Genomic DNA, 14,465 nt, shown 5'->3' on the forward strand with positions numbered 1-14,465 from the left:
TTTTGTATGTATAATTTTTCTCTAATTTTATCATGTACTCTTATTTTAAGGCAATGCAACAGATCTATTTTTGTCAAGATATCATCATAATTTTAGAACCTGTGTGAAAATTAACTTCAAAATCTATAAAATCACATTCAAACTGTCATAATTAATTCCTCCTGTGACTTTTCAAAAAGAAAGTCATTTACTCCCTCAAAATATGCAATGTAAATTCTGCAATGTTAATTGGTTCTGCAAAACTGATGATTATCACCCAGTACTGAAATACTCTACAGAATCGTGTTCTTTTTTACATTTCCAGGTACTATAACCCTCTGAAGAAGTCCCAATTGAAATTTTTTTCCCCTTTTTAAAACCCTTCCATCCATGCTTCTGCCCAATGCCAGTGGGCTGCATCCCCTTAGATCCTATATTTGTGCACCATCCTTTGGAAAAATAACTTCCATTATCATAAACAACATTTACTGATCACTTGCAATGCACTAAATGTTGCATGAAATAGGTAATCATTTAAACAGATGAGGAAGTAGGATATATTAGTTTCCCATGACTTCTGCACCAAATGGCCACAAATTTAGTGTCTTAAAAAATGTAAGTTTATTTTCTTACAGTTCTGGAAGTCAGAAGTTAAAAAAAAAAAAAATGCTGTTGGCAGGGCTGTGTTCCTTCCAGAGGCTTCATGGGAGAATCTGTTTCCTTGTCTTTTTCAGCTTCTAAATGCCAGCCACATTCCTTGCCACTTCCCTCATATTCAAAGCGCATTATTCCAACCTCTCTGTCTGTTGTCCCAACTGCTTCTTCTGCTTATAACCTTCTTACCTCCTCCTAGAAGGGCCCTCAGACTACTCTGGGCTCACCTAGATAATCCAGGGTAACCTCCCATCTCAGCATCCTTAACGTAATCACATCTTTGAAAACACATTTGCCATTTAAGGTAAAATATTCACAGATTCTAGGAATTAGGAGGTGGGTATTTTGGGGAGGCCATTTTTCTGTCTACCACTCAAGAGTCAAAGAGATAAATATCTTTCCAATGTCATTCAGCTGTCAGAATAAACCCAGCATTTCATGATTCCAAAAGCAATCTCTATACCACTCCACTGTGTTGCCTTCCCAGGTAGCTCTGACAGACTCCATCCTTCTTAAGACTCCCACCTACTCTAACTCCCAACATGAGTACCAGGAAGCACACACATTTCACTTGTTAAGCACCATGGAAGTGAAATCACCCTAAGGATATCTGTTTTACTCCCTCAAAAATAATATGGGCATATATTACTCCTATATAAGCCTAAGAATGCTTTTTATATTTTTAATTTTTCACTTCTAGACAAAATAAAAGTTACAGAATTGAGTTGTTCTATTTTCATTCTAACAAATCATCTCCTCTTTGCCACATGTTCTCCCCACCTATATTTCCATAGAAAGCCAGTGTGCTATATCCCTCTATATTGCAGATTCATGTCACAACCTTAAAAGGTGATTAGATATAATAAGCAGTGGGACTGAATGAATAATGCCATGTATGTAATTATTAATCATGTTTTTTGTTCGAATTCCACAAAATTTATTTTACAAGCTCACCTGACTTGCTTAACAGAAGTCTAACCGCTCTCCTAGAACATATTTTTGCCAGCAAATGCAAGCGAGAAACCTGCAGAGAAGATGAAAGAGGGACATAAAGATTGTGTCTAAGTTCATTTGAAACTGCTGCCAGAAACACTAAGTGTGCACTGTCTAAAATTACTAAAAACAGCAACAACAAAAACAGGTCTGGTCAGATAAAAGCAGGGACTACAGGGCAGGGACTCCAAAGCACACATGATTTAAAGAGGGAGGCAGGACTGAAATGGGCGTTCCTGGGAACAAATGCCCAACTTCTGGGAAAGTAAGAAAACAAAAAGAAGCAAAATTCAGCCACTGGGTGACTAAGGGAAAAGAGGAAAAAGGGGACTGTCATGGATTCAATGTGTCCCAGCGAAATTCATATGTACAAATCCTAACCCCCAACAGCATGGTGTTAGGAGGTAGGACCTTTGGGAATGATTAGGTCATGAGGGTGGAGCCCTCAAAAATAGGATTAGTGCCCTTATAAAAGAGACCTCAGAGAGCTCTCTTACTGTCATGAGAATTTACAGGGAGAAGTCTGTGATAAGCAACCTTGCCGGCACCTGGCCACACTAGTGCCCAGATCTCATACTTCCAGCCTCCAGAACTGCAAGAAATAAATATTTACTGTTTAAGCCACCTGGTCTATGGTCTGCTGCTGTAGCAGCCTAACCTGACTAAGATAGGGATAATTTAGAAAATCGTAAGAATCAGAAGAATAATAAGCTAACCACCCACCACAAAAACAAAAAGACTACTCTGTCCCCCACCCCACTGGCCAACACACACCTCAGTAAAATTATTGGCTCTTGCTCTCCTGGCGGAAGAGGGCACCGTTAAACTAGGAATCTTGCAAAACTCTCCAATAGGACAAAAACGAGCAAATGAAGGCTAATGAGCAAATGGTACATGTTGTGACAAAATAGAAGTAATGCAAATACGACATGAGAAGAGAAGGGAGAGGAAAATATAGCAATCTAATTGTTGTAATAAGAGGGCATTTAAGGATACTAGATTTTAAAAAAAAAGTAAAGGTTAAATAAGAAAACAGAAGACTAGGTGCATTAAAAAGTGATAAATACAAATGTAACCACTACAACACACATGTGCACACATATGTGTATATGGCATATTTCTTAGACAAAAAATATAGCCAATATTACAAAATACATAGAATTATATTTTATGACAGAGTTGAGGCCAAACATATCAGCTACAGTATTTAAAATGATGATGTAGCACTTTTTTCTTTTTTTTGAGGAAGACTGGCCCTAAGCTAACATCCATGCCCATCTTCCTCTACTTTATACATGGGACGTCTGCCACAGCATGGCTTGACTAGCGGTGCATAAGCCCGCACCCTGGATCCGAACTGGTGAACCCCAGACTGGCAAGTCGGAACGTGTGAACTTAACTGCTGCACCCCGGGCCAGCCCTGTAGCACTTCTTAATATGCATGCTGTCAACTGCTGCCAGGTATCAAGGTGGTCAATTAGGACAACAAGCCAAACTGAACACCAAGGGCTGGCCTGATGGATCAGTGTAGGTTCAGTAGAGGGGAGAGAAGCCTGGGGGTGATGATGGGGCGGCAGGTAGTTAGAGCTGGGTTCTTGACTACAGCTCCCTCCAGAGACTGCAGCAATGCACCAAATACTGTGTGGAGGAATGCTTCCCCCCAGGAAGGCTGCCAGGCAAAGGTTTTGTAATTGCCAAGGGTTGAGCCTGAAAGATCATAGGATTTTGGCCTGGAGTCGGATTCCTCCTATGTAATAACCATGTGTACAAAGCAAAATTCCACAAGAGGTGCAAGGAGACAGAGATATAAACACAATAATAATAGGAGACTTCAAAACATCTTTTTGGAACAAAGGTCTAAAAACCCAGTAGCAAAAGAAGAGAAAAAGACAAGAAGAGACAATTCTGTATATGTATATATATGCGTGTGTGTATATATATATAAATATTAGTATAATACATATGGAACTCAAACATATGAAAGAATGTTCAAAACCCCTCATGATTGCAAAATGTACATTAAAACAACATTCAAATACCAATTTTTATCTATCAGATTGGCAAAAATTAAAAAGTACGACCACGCATTCTGTCGACAAAGTCGTAGGGAGACAGTCATGCTCCTATACTGTTAGTTAAACTGGTACAATCATTCAAGAGAGGAATTTGGCACTATATAACAAAATTACAATGTACTCACTTTTAGACTCAGTAACTCCACTGCTAAAAAACTACCTGAAGATGTACCTGCAACCTTATATATGCACCAAGTTATTCACTGAAGCATTATTTGTAATAGAAAAATATTAGAAACAATCGAAATGCCCATATATAGAGGAATATGGTTGGATAAACTATGGTGGAGCCGCACAAAAGAATTCTATCTGCTGTAAAAAGGAGTAAATCTCTAAAAATTTATTTGGAGTCATTTCCAGGATATACAAAAAGAAAATGCAAAAGAGTATAGATCTATGCCATCCTTCATGTAGGAAAGAAAAGGGGAAATAAGGAAAAAATACATATATATATATGTACCCACATATATGTCTTAGTCTGTTAGGGCTATTATAACAAAATACCACAGACTGGAGGGTTTATAAGTAACAGAAATTTATTTCTCACAGTTCTAGATACTGGAATTCTGAGATTTGAGTGCCAGCTCATGGTTGGATGAGGGCCCTCTTGAGTGCCAGCTCATGGTTGGATGGGTCGCAGACTTCTCATTGTGTCCTCATATAGCGGGAGGGACTAGGGAGCTTCATAGGATCTCTTTTATAAGAACACTAATCTATTCAGGAGGGCTTCATCTTCGTGACCTATATACCTCCCAAAGGCTCCATCTCCTAATACCATCACCTTGGGCATTAGGATTTTCATATACGAAGATGTGAAGTTTGAGGGAACACAAATATTCAGACTATGTATACACACACACACTCATTTGTGCAAAAGAAAATTAGGAAGGTTAAACCAGAAACTAAAGAGATTGGCTTCTTATAGGGGATGGATGGGAAAAGGATAGAAAAATTGGTAACTGAGACACAGAGATGAGGAGGGGGGACAGTATTATGAGTATACTTTGTATAGTTTTTACTCTTAGAACCATATTAATGTTCCTGTTCCTCTTAATAAGTAATTAAAACCAACCAGTACATGATGGGGACCCAAAATGGAATACATATGGTAAAAAATGTACCTAACTATATTACAAATAAAAAAATATAACCAAACTGGAGGAGGTAAGGAATGTTTGAGGTTGAAAAAGTTTGGACAAATCTTTGACCCAGAAAGATTTATAGGTTCTTCAAATTAGGCTTATCAGGCACCTATATTCAACAAAAGCAGTGACAGGTCTCATACTAGTATTCAAAAGAGCATTGGACCATGTTTGTTATAGAGTATATGCTCAACAAAGGGATGAATCAATGATGAATTTGAATATAAACGGTTATTCAATCCTTAATTTAGCAGTGGTTTTCACCTGGGTGTGATTTTGCCCCCTCGGAAACGTTCAGCATGTCTGGAACAATGGTTTTCCTTGTCACAACTATAGAGAGTGGAGTTGCTACTGCCATCTAGTGGTAGCTATTGGCATCTAGGAGGTAGAGGCCAGGACTAGTGTTAAAGATCTCAAGATGCTCAGAATACTCCCTGTCTTCAAAGAGTTATCCAGTCCAAAACGTCAAAGTTGCCAAGGTTGAGAAACTCTGGTTTAGACCAAGACAACTACCATAACTAATAGTAGTTTAATGAGAATCTGTACTTTTCGAATACACAAATGAAACAAAATCAGTGTTTAAGATACTCCATGAATTAATATAAACAGATGCAAGTGTTATCACAAAAAATATTTATATAAAATCTAGAGAGCAATGATGATTTCACTGATCTTGAACAAAGTGGAGAAATAACCCCTTTTCTGTTGTTTCAGTGTTGTGGAGAAAATCACAGATATTAAGTCAGGTTTGCCCAACATCTGATCAGAGAACATTATATGTTCTCTTTTTGGAACTGAAAATATCTTTAAAAAACTCATCAAACACTCTAATTACTCTATTCTTTGTTCTGCACAAAAATTAGCCACAGCTCCCTGCAGAAGACAAGGATGCAGATGTTGCTTTTACACTCAGCCAGAGGATTTCATTAAAACCAAACTGCAAATTCAACGATATGTTTCAAGCTCTTCTCACCCTATGGCTGCAGCATCTGCTCAGATTATCAATTTTGTATAAAACATGGACTAAGAAATATGTTTGAGATATCACATTAAAATCAACTCAAGGAAAACATTGTAATTTTCATGTTTTTTTAAATCTATTGTTTCACATATTATACTATTAACTATACTTTTCAGTGGAATTTCTGAGGACATTACAGGATTCAGAGAGTTCAACATGCCACCACTTTTTAAAACTATTCCTATATCAAGAATGCTCATTCTTTTCCTGGCAGAAATATTTACCTCTTACTTGTCACCTGACCGTGTTAGTTGGCCACACGAATTGAGTGAATCCTTTACACTTAATAGTTCAGAGATAGTCTCTATTATCACCTAACATCTAGTACCTTATATATTGTCTCCCTTTCTAAGTGATATAAAAGTAATTTATTGCTACAATTCATTTTTAAAAATGAAATGATTGTGAGTTTTCCAGAATTCTCAAGTAGCTTAGTCACAAGTGGACTAGTTTGAGAAATATTGAAATAGGCAATGTATATGATTTGGACTCCAATAAATTATTTACTTACTAACATATTCCTGTGAGATAAGACAAGTGGCTTTCCAAAACTCAATATTCAAAGAAGGTTTTCGCATAATATGATTCCTGAATGTCTGCCCCAAGATCAGTGTACTAAAGCTAAGATTATACCTTACAGGATCTTAATTCTAAATAAGATTAAAAAGAAGCAGTGAAAGAAATGGTCATTTTAACATGAGGCTTCTGATCATAAAAACAGCAATAGATCTCCTTCTTAAGGCCAAATAATATTCCATTTTATATACATACTGCATTTTCTTTATCCATTCTTCCATCGATGGACATTGAAGTCACTTCTATATCTTAGCTACTGTGAATAGTGCTACAATGAACATGGGAGTGCACGTAACTCTTTGAGAGCCTTTTGGATACATACTCAGAAGAAGGGTGGCTAGATTATGTGATAGCTCTACTTTTAATTTTTCGAGGAACCTACATTTTATTTTCCAAAGTGGCTGCACCAGTTTACATTCCCACCAAGAGTTCCAATTTCTCCATTTCCTCACCAACACTTTATCTCTTTTGTTTATTTGATATTAGCCAATCTAATAGGTGTGAGGTTATATCTCACTGTGAGTTTGATGCTTGATTTGCATTTCCCTGATGATTAGTGATTTTGAGCATCTTTTCATATATCTATTAGGCATTTGTATGTTTTTGGAGAAATGTCTGGCCAAGTCCTTTGCTTATTTTTAAATTGGAATATTTGTCTTTTTGGCTATTGAGTTAAAGGAGTTTCTTTTATATTTTGGATATTAACCCTTTATCAAATATGTGGTCCACAAATATTTTCACCCACTTCATAGGTTGTCTTTTTAGCTTGTTAATTGTTTCCTTTGCTGGTAGAAGCTTTTTAGTTAGATGTGGTCCCACTTGTCTATTTTTGCTTCTGTTGTCTGTGCTTTGGTTCCATATCCAAGAAATCATTGCCAAGACCAATGTCATCAACGTTTTCCCCTATGCTTTCTCCTAGAAATTTTACAGTTTTAGGTCTTACATTTAAGTCTTTAATCCACTTTGAGTTGATTTGTGTGTATAATGTAAGATAAGAGTCCAATTCATTCTTTTGGATGTGCATATCCAGTTTATATGGAATTATTCAGCCTTAAACAAAGGAAATCCTACTATATGCAAAACCATGGATGAACCTTGAGGAAATTATGCTAAGTGAAATAAGCCAGTCGCATAAGGACAATTACTGCATGATACCACTTAGATTAGGCATGTCAAATAGTTGAACACAGGGAATCAGAGAGTAGAATGGTGATCGCCAGGGACTCTGAAGAGGGGAAAGTGGGGAGGTGCTATTTTTCAGGTATATAGTTTCAGTTATGCATAATTAAGTTCTAGATATCTGTTGTATAACATCGTACTTATAGTTAATATTATTGTATTATACATTTAAAAATTTGTTAAGAGTGTAGATCACGTGTTAAGTATTCTCACCACAAATTAACAAAATACAAGCTCCTATTTACCAACCATCTGCTGTGGCACAGTGCTCAGAACTTTACAGATACCATTATTACCTTGTTAATAGTGACAATAGTTGTATAAAGTAGGTTTGAGTTGCTCCACTTAACTATGAGAAAATTAAGGTTCAAAGATGGTAAAGAATTTTCCCAAAGTTATGTAGCATGTAAAATTTGAAATCCATGTTATTGCCAACAGACTAGCCTCCCACTTTGCATTCTCTCTTTAAACCATCCTCCAAGGCTTGGAGGAAACGAGACAGCCTGGAAGGTTGTACTTTAAGCTGGGACAAATCAGGGAACCATATTATTCTACTTCGAAGTCAGTTCCTACCTAAAATATAATCACTCCTTTTCTAAACGCAGTGTATTAGATGGAGATTCTGAATCATACTCCCTAGGTTCAAATCTCTGCTCTGCCAGTTACTATCTTTGTGACAATCAGAAAGTTACTTAACTCCTTTGTTCCTCAAATCTTGCATGACCATGGTCCTAGAGTTATTGTAGCTATTAAATAAGACAATGCATGTAAAATACCTAAAATAACCCCTTCGTCTTACACAATTTTGGACATCAATTATATCTCAATAAAACTTGAAAAAAAATTGTTACGACCAATCTTTAGCCCTCACTTTCTGTCCCACATTATTCTATGTAGTGTGTAGTAATTTAACAGTCTGTACTATTTTCCCTTCTATTTGCCTGTTTTTTTGACTGTTTTCAATATTAAATAAAAAGACTTCTTAAAGAAAAATAAATCTAACATATAAGATGGATGCAATTAATGGTGGCTTCTGCTGTTACTATCATCTTGTTGATATTATCATTATAACTCTAGGATAGCACAGAAGGACATATAATTCCATTTAACATACTTTGTACATGTCGCTAAATATGATGTCAGTTATCTAGTTAATGGCATTTGTCTCTTCAGTTTTCACAGCTTGCCATTCTTCTCAGAAAAAATTGTTTTTCATTTTCTAGTATAATTCATAGGTTAGGAATTCTAAAGCTATTAGAAGAATTATACTTTTCTAAGAACTTAATTTCACTTTGTTTAACCATGTGGGCAAGAAAAATATCAGAAAATATCAACTGGAATCAGTTTTAGGAGTAAACATTTGATTCCCGTTTCATAAATCACAGCTTTATGATAAAGTTATCAAAATTATTCAGAATTGCGTGTGCAGAAACTCAGTTATCTTCATGCATTATTCACTTCCTCACTCTTTTGGAGAGTAAGGAACATTTTTCTCAGCAGGAAGTAATATATTTCTTATCAATTTTTGTTTTAAATTTAATTTTAAATTAGTTTATTGCTATTATAAAGGCTTTTAATCTTGCATATGGACAGCATAAATTCTAACGTAATTTCCCAAATCAGGAAAAATAAAACTGATTTTTTTATTCCATTAATTTAACAATTAATTTAAAAAGAAGTAAAATTAGGGGCCAGCCCAGTGGAGCAGCAAATTTCACACATTCTGCTTCGGCGGCCTGGGGTTCTCCCGTTTGGATCCCGGGTGCGGACCTGGGCACCTCTGGTCAAGCCACGCTGCTGCAGGCATCCCACATATAAAGCAGAGGAAGATGGGCACAGATGTTAGCTCAGGGCCGTTCTTCCTCAGCGAAAAGAGGAGGATTGGCGGTGAATGTTAGCTCTGGGCTAATCTCACCCCCCTCAATAAAGGAAGTAAAATTATTAATAACCTGTAGACTAAAACATATATGTGTCTTTTGTGATCATCCATAGTTATTATTTAAAATTTATACAGAGAAAGACATTTTATGTCAAAATGCATTCTCAGTTTTATTACCACCTTGAGAAGCTTATCATCATAGAAGCTGTTAATGTTATTTGCTTTACCTATTTGAAAAATGTGTATTTTTGTTAATCTTTAAACAAACAATAATAAAAATTAATAACATAAAACATTTTCAGAAAGTCCAAAATGTACACACCATACTTCTCTGTTTAAACTTAAACCTGACTTAATAACATTTACCCCAAAAGAAAATATTAACTTTTTTATTCCTCATTTTCAGGATACATGATCTGTCTCCGCAAATAATAACCCACCTGAGCCCCAGTTATATGAGCCCATAGCTCTTTAGTGTCAATCCATAACCACAAGATATACTGTCTTCTGTATATCTCTGTCATCTAGAATGAAAAATGTGCTGTCATATGTTGAATTTCTTATATTTTGGTACTGCCTTTCTCTCTGTGTCATAATCTATCTATATAACGTTTTTTATAAATGCGTAGTACTTTAGAGTAGTCAGGAGGGCAACATGATGTTTAAGAAATATAATACAGGTCTTAGAATAGAATGCAAGCTCAAGATCCTTGCTCTAAGCCAGTGATTTCAAGGGGGTAAGAGATTAGTAACAAGCAGATAAACATTTATAGAGTGATTGCTGCCTCTCAGACACTGTCCTAGCACCATCCATCTATTAGCTCTTTAATCCTCACAACCATCACACTGGGCAGTGCTTTGTTATTATTCTCGTTTTCCAGAAGAGGGAATTTAGGCACCAAGAGGTGAAATAACTTGGCCAAAGTCACACAAACAAATATTTAAGCCAGAACATGAACCCAGTACGTAATTCAGATGCATAGTAAACTCTATGTCTTACTTCCACATAAAATCATGTGTTTTTAGAGTCCATTTCAGTTTATTAAACCTTTTCATGTGCTTTATCTTATTTAAAAATATCGTTTTACTGTTACTTGAGGTAAATATTATTATCTGTATACATTTGAGATAACTGTGGATCAGAAGTGTCAATATCTTGACTAAGGGAAGCAGCAAGTAAGTGGAAGTGTAGAGACGCGTATGGAACTGCCAGGTTCTCTGGACGGAATGTTTGTGTCCCTACAAAATGCATATGTTGAAATCCTAACCCACAAGGCGATGGGATTAGGAGGTGGGGCCTTTGACAGGTGATTAGGTCATGAGGGAAGAGCCCTCATGAATGAGATTAGTACCCATATAAAAGAGGCCCAGGGAGCTGCCTGGTCCCTTCCACCATGTGAGGACCCAGTGAGAAGGCACTGTCTATAAACCAGACAGTGAGACCTCGCTAGACATCTGATCTGCCAGTGCGCCGGTGCCAAGATCTTGGAATTCCCAGCCACGAGAACCATGAAAAATAAACTGTTGTTTATAAACTACCCAGCCTAAGATATCTTGTTACAGTAGTGCAAACAGACAAAGACCCTGGGCTGTGAAGGAATAAAAATACAGGGCATGAACTTACAATAATCAGGCTTAAACAAATTTTATGGAAATATAATGTCAGGCTATATTTTAAAGTAAATTATGTTTTAATTTACAAGTCATTGTACTTAGAATCTCTGCCATATATTTTGAAAGTTTCCCTTTAATAAAAGCATAAATTGGCAAAGAAAAATGATGAGAATAAGGGATGGTTAGTAAAGATTCAGCATTTAGACTCTCTTAATCTGCTAAATCTCATGTTGCATTCTTGTAAGGTACTGAATAAAACTTCCTATTGAGTCAAACCCAGAAACTAAGTAAAAAGAAGTGCTTTTTTGTTTTAAATATTTTATGAATAAAAAAATGTAATATACCCTATAGCTACATTACTGACATAAATACATTCACTAAGAGCAGAGTCTGTTAAACTCTGGGAAGAACAAGGCATTCACATGAAGCTGTGGGAATGAGTATATTAGTTTAATGGAACAGAAATTTTATCTTAGATCTAATTCACAATTCTTATTGTTAAAGATTTCTCTGGAAAAAAAAGCAAGATTCATATCTGGCTTCATGTCTCCTTTCGTCCCCACAGTTACCTGATTCTTCAATTCCCTCTTTTAGAATGTTTTCGAAAGGATCTTATTCAAACAGATTGATATAAGTATATTCAGAAATTCTAATTTGGGTAAATGATGTTCTGAATATTTTTATAAAATAAATTTAATTGTTGAAAGTATTTCCCCTTTTTAACATCTTTTTTTTGTTTTACTTAGTTTACACTTTTATTGTGTGCACAGTCTGAATGGCATCCAAATTGCCTTATTTTATTCTACTATATTTGTAACTGAAACATTCCTAGAGACATCTCAATTTTATAAAATTTGTGGCTAGGAACTTTTGAAAAAAACAGAAGTTGAAGTTCTGATTAAGATGGCTCTGCAAGATACTGTGAGGCAACTCCTTTCTTTCATACATTCAGAGACAACAGATAAAAAGAACATTAGGAATATCTATTTACATAAAAGCAAAATATCAACAAGCACCTGAAACTGAATGAACTATTTCACACAAATGAGCTATGGGTAATGCTGATGCTGCAGACCTGCTTGGCTCTGTGTCCAGGTAAAAATACAGGTGGTCAGAAGTTCAGCTCCTGAGGGATAAAGTAGACAAAAAACTGTCCTTTTCAAGGTGGAAGACCAAAGACAGGCTGAAATGAAAGACTATCTCCTCAAAAGAAAGGCTAGGAAGGGAGCATCTAGCTCATAAAAGGAATCAGAAAAAAGCAGTAGCCAGCCGCTTCTTGGGGTTCTGGCCTAGAGGAAGGTACAGCAACAGAATGATAAAAGAAAGCATATACAAATGTGCAGTCAGGAATTAAAGCCATAATGTGTCTGGTTGCTATTTCAAAATTCCCAGATTCACAGAGATATGAAGGCCCAAACCATCAATGTAAAATGTAGTTCTGTGCTGCAGTTCCAAAAGAAATGGTAAAGACAGCACAAAACCACTTGAAAAGTTAGGAGTGAATATAGATGGATTGGGTAACAATGGGAAAGCTTCCTCAAAAACAGCTGGCAAACAAAAATCCCAAATGACACAAAATAATTTAATAATAAGAAACAACACAGAAACAGTTTCATCTAAATAAGTTTAAATAATTGAACAGTTTGAAACAAATAACTTACAATAACTTACACAAATGTGTTTAGAATGCTTACAGAATAAATAGATATCACGCATAAAAATGAAGAAGACAATAAGGGAATATTATGACCAAGTTTATGCTCATACATTTGATAATCTAAATGAACCAGATTAAGTCTTTAAAGACACAAATTACCAGTGCTCATTTAGGAGGAAATAGACGAAATTAAGCATATCTTCATGCAAAATATATTCATGCAAATGTTTAAAATAACTCTATACATCATCACCAAAATCTAGAGCAGCATTTGTCCTTCAACTGGCTAATGGATTAATAATTGTGGTATATTTATACAATGGAATACTACTCTGAAGAAGAAACAAAGAACTGAGATAGGCAGCAATGTGGGTGAATCTCAAATGCGTTATGCCAAGCGATAAAGGGAAACTCAAAGGCTACATTCTATATGATTCAATTTATGTGACATTCTGGAAAAGGGAAAAATAAATCAGTGGTTGTCATGAGATGATTTGGTAGAAATAGACTGATTACAAAAGACACAAGGAAATTTTAGGCGTAATGAAAATAATCTATATCCTGATTGCAATGGTGTTTACACACTTGCCTGCTTGTTCTGGCTAGGACTTCAAGTACAAAATTGGATAGCAGCAGGCATCCTTGTCTTGTTTCTGATCATAAAGGGAAAACTTTCAATCTTTCACCATTGAGTATGCTATGGACTTTTGGTAAATGCCCTTCACCACATTAAGAAAACTGCCCTCTATTTCTAGTTTGCTGAATGTTTTTATCAAAAAGAGTATTAAATATTGTCAAATGCTTTTCTACATCTCTTGAAATGATCCTGTGGAATCTTGCTTTCATTCTATTAATGTGATGTACAACATTGGCTCATTTCTTATGTTGAACCAACTTTGCATGCCTGAGATAAATATCACTTGGTTATGATGTACTATCATTTCAATGTGCTGTTTGATTCAATTTGCTGGCATTTTGTTGAGGATTTTTGCACCTGTATTCATAAGATATATTGGTCTGTAGTTCTCTTGTGGTATCTTTGGCTTTAATGTCAGGGTAATGTTGGCCAAAAAGAATGTATCAGAAAGTGTGTCCTCTTCAAGTTTTTGGAAGAGTTTGAGTAGGAGGGGTATTAATTCTTCTTTAAATGTTTGATAGAATTCACTAGTGAAGCCATGTGGTTCTGAGTTTTCTTTGTTTTTGTTGTTCAATAGTTTAATTATAATGTTTCTTGATATAGATCTCTTTGAGTATATCTACTTGGAGTTCATTGTGTTTCTTGGATGTATGGATTCTTGTTTCAACAAATTTAGGAAGTTTTCAGCCATTATTTCTTCAAATTTTTTTTTATGCCCATTTCTCAATCTCTTCTTCTGGGACTTGCACAATGTGTATTTTGGTATTGTTGACGGTGTCCTTTAGGTCCCCTAAGTTCTGTTCATTTTTCTACATTCTTTTTTCTCTCCAATGCTCCGACTGGATAATTTCAAATACCCTATCTTGAATTTCATTGATTCTTTCTTCTGCTTGCTCAAATCTACTGTTGAATACCCATAGTAAATTTTTTGTTTCAGTTTTTAAGTAAAAGAACATAGACACAAAAGATTATATACATCATGTTTCCTCCTAACTAAAGCTTTAAAGTGGGCAAAACTAATGACAGGAGTTCCCCTGAGGTGATAAAACTAAACAACTA

This window comes from Equus caballus, chromosome 18, assembly GCF_041296265.1.
Source record: "Equus caballus isolate H_3958 breed thoroughbred chromosome 18, TB-T2T, whole genome shotgun sequence".
In the NCBI taxonomy this organism is placed as follows: Eukaryota; Metazoa; Chordata; class Mammalia; order Perissodactyla; family Equidae; genus Equus; species Equus caballus.